Raw genomic sequence first — 3,166 nt, 5'->3', positions numbered from 1 at the left:
TTTTCTCGGTCTTCTGCCTTTTCACAGGTTTCTTCTTCTTCCAAGTAGACTCTCTCTTGGAAGTAGAAACCAACTCGACAGCGAGAACGATGCCCCTTGAACTCTTCAAGGTCCCTAAGGTAGTTACCAATTTATTTAACGATTCTATTTTGGTGCATACAATCTTGTTCATATGGTAATTTACTATAAACTGTTCATATGAAGCTAGAAGGGATTGCGGGATCAAATTCATTTGCAATTCCTTGTGCATGGTCATGCCGAGCTTCTCAAGCTCCTCTAAGTCCTTTATCATGGTCAAACCATGATCATGGACAGACTGCCCATCACGCATCTTGGCCTTGAAGAGCCTCTTGGACACTTCAAAACATGCTGCGTGACTTTGTTCACCATACAACTCTTGTAGGTGATATAATATGTCCCTGGCAATCTTCATGTTCTCATGCTGGCATTAAAATTCATTGGACATGGATGCCTTTGTGCAGCACCTAACTTTATTGTCATTGTTCGTCCACTTAGCATGCGTCTTACGCTGATCAGTGATCGGACGGATTGGTAACACGGGGATTTCATGGTCTAGCACATACCCGAATTTCTCACAATTCAAAACTATTTTAAAAATTTGCTGAGCCAGTCTTTATAATTGGGTTTGGTCAAACGGTTGTTCTATAGGATATGAGTTAAAAGTCTAGAAGCTGAATTTCTAATCCTCAGAGAGTAAAGATTCTAATTAGAATTTTGTACTTGATCTCTATTTATTTTAGGGCCTTTTAAAACAAATATACCTCCCACTATTTTCTCGAATCTCTCACACTCCTCTAGTAGAGAAACGGAAACCTTGCGACTCTAGGTTTCAAGTGGGGTGCTACGGTCCCACCAATTTACATACCACCTCACCTAACAGTTATTGGTGACAAATAAACGATGAGTGTATAACTCTTGTACAATGCTTCTCAAGCAAGTTGTAGCACTATCCGGTCTCTAAGTAATGAAGACCTCACCTAACAGTTATTGGCCCCATTCCTCAGTTAAGTCGGACCCACCGTATAACCGCAGAAGCAAAGCCATCATTGGGTCCCTCACCTAACAGTTATTAGGCCCAACCCCATCTTTACCCCTACAACATCTCATGCCTAATAGAGAGGTCCAGTCCCCCGATGCAACTTGCCCACTGTATCCAGCCGAGACAAATCAATGCCGGAAAGACCTTAGCAGCTCTACTACGGTGGAAGACCGCTAGACTTAATATTTTCGAGGAGATTTAATTTAGGTCTCTTTCATTTAATTATCTACATCTCATGCAAATAATTATCTACCCGCTATGCATAAACATAAACATCCAGGCATAATAACAAAAATTAAACTGGTGATGATCATGGATCCAGGATGGGGTCATAGTACAAGCACATGCACGTCAATTGGTTAGATCGTCTTCAACTCTTGACTCGATCTTGAGCACCCTTGGTCCAATTGCGATCAACTCCTTGATCCATCTCCAATCAACCCTTGATCTCGATCCGCGCAAATCGTGCTTGTAGAGGCATGCATCGATCAACCATTGACATGCAAACACATCACAGATTACATCCCAGATAACTTTAAAAATAAATAAAATTAAATAATAGTTACAACTCTTTTTCATGAGACATGCAGGTCTCTAATACATCAATATAAGATGCACGCAGGCATCTGAAAATCTGATTTACATGCATCACATAACATCACAGAACATCTCAGACATTGCAGAACATTTCAGCACAATTAAAGGGTCCATCCATGATCATCACCATACGCATCTCATGCATTAAATAAAATTTACAGATCTGAATATTTAACAGATTATGTCATCTTATGAGTTGCTGATCATGCAAGATATGATTCTAAATATTTTTAATCTCATTAACAAATCAATAGAATCATTAATCTAATCGCATAGAAAATCAGCATGCAGAAAAATCAGCAAGCTGAAAATTCTGCATGCAGAAAAAATTCAGCAAGCATAATCTTTAAATTTTCAGATCTATTATGCCTTAATCATTTAATCCTAATCTTAATCTACGCAACCTGGCTCTGATACCACTGTTGGATTCCCTCGCACGCCGCAGAAAATTTCAGAAAAATTCTGCGCGCAGCGGAAGACATGCGCGAGATCCCGTTCATCACGCATGAACGTATTTTAAAAACCATCGTTCGTAGATAGATTAGGATTAAATACTTTTACATAATATTAGGAAGATCAGATCTTCACCTTATGCGGGTAGATATTCACCGCAATCTGATGATCGTGGTATTTGTTGAAAGGTTCACTTGAAGCCGCACACGCGTCCGGCCTCTACGGGTATCCACACGAGGCAGAGAACCAATCCAAACTCTCTAATCTCCCCGGGGTGCTAGCTCCCTTGCAGAGATATGTTTTGATGGCTGAAATCCTCTCTTGATTTATCAACTCTTTGATAGATCTCAAGAGGAAGAAGAAGGACTTGAAAGGGAGGAAGAAGATCCCATCTTGCTGCCTCCTTTTCTTTTATTCTTGTGGATGAAAGAAGGGTGAAGAGAGAAAGTCATACACCACCCTATTTTTCTTTGATGCTCATGGCTGAAACCCCAATAGGAAGGAGGCTTGCCCATGGCACAAAAACCAAGAGGGGAGGAGGCACTCTCACGGCACAAAAGAAAAGGAGAGAAGGGAGGAGCTCTCACGGCACAAAAGAAAAGGAGAGAAGGGAGGAGCTCTCACGGCACAAAAAAAATCCATCTTATGGGCCGCCCCTTTGTTTCCCCTTTTCTTCTTTTTGTTTGTTTGTTTGCGGCTGTATTCCCATGGGAGAGGGGGGCTGTCGTATCCTATTATTAGATGAGAGGAGGGGGCCACATGCTCCCCTTTTTTTTGAACTTTTTTGAACCCTAGGCGTGAGCTCCTACAAACTAGGATGTAATATATATTTTTATTTTATATATATATGGTTGTATTTCTGTGATGTGATGTACGTCAACGATCAAGTCGAAGAAAGTATATGAGATGAACGGCAATCTGAGCGGTTGATGGCGATAGGATCAAGAGTTGATCAAGGATCGAATCAAGGAGGCTTGGAACCAATTCAAGAGGTGAAGACCAACTGATCGATTGACGTGCATGTGCTTGTAATATGACCTAATTAGAATCCATGAT

At 40.9% G+C, this 3,166-nt stretch overlaps 1 long non-coding RNA gene across 1 annotated transcript; it reads right to left on the bottom strand.

Annotated features, from left to right (window-relative positions):
• Positions 1 to 1,343: 1,343 nt before the first annotated feature.
• On the bottom strand, positions 1,344 to 2,669 carry LOC149753337 (uncharacterized). Its single transcript, XR_016395722.1, has 2 exons — positions 2,267 to 2,669; positions 1,344 to 1,528 (listed from the first exon to the last, which is right to left on the bottom strand). It is a non-coding gene; the product is annotated as an uncharacterized LOC149753337 (long non-coding RNA).
• Positions 2,670 to 3,166: the final 497 nt, after the last annotated feature.

This window comes from Phoenix dactylifera, chromosome 6, assembly GCF_051530095.1.
Source record: "Phoenix dactylifera cultivar Ajwa chromosome 6, Ajwa_hap1_PhDact_Kaust_v1.1, whole genome shotgun sequence".
Taxonomy (NCBI): domain Eukaryota; kingdom Viridiplantae; phylum Streptophyta; class Magnoliopsida; order Arecales; family Arecaceae; genus Phoenix; species Phoenix dactylifera.
Note: the sequence above shows the minus strand (reverse complement) of the source record. Positions and strands in the feature narration are given on the sequence as shown.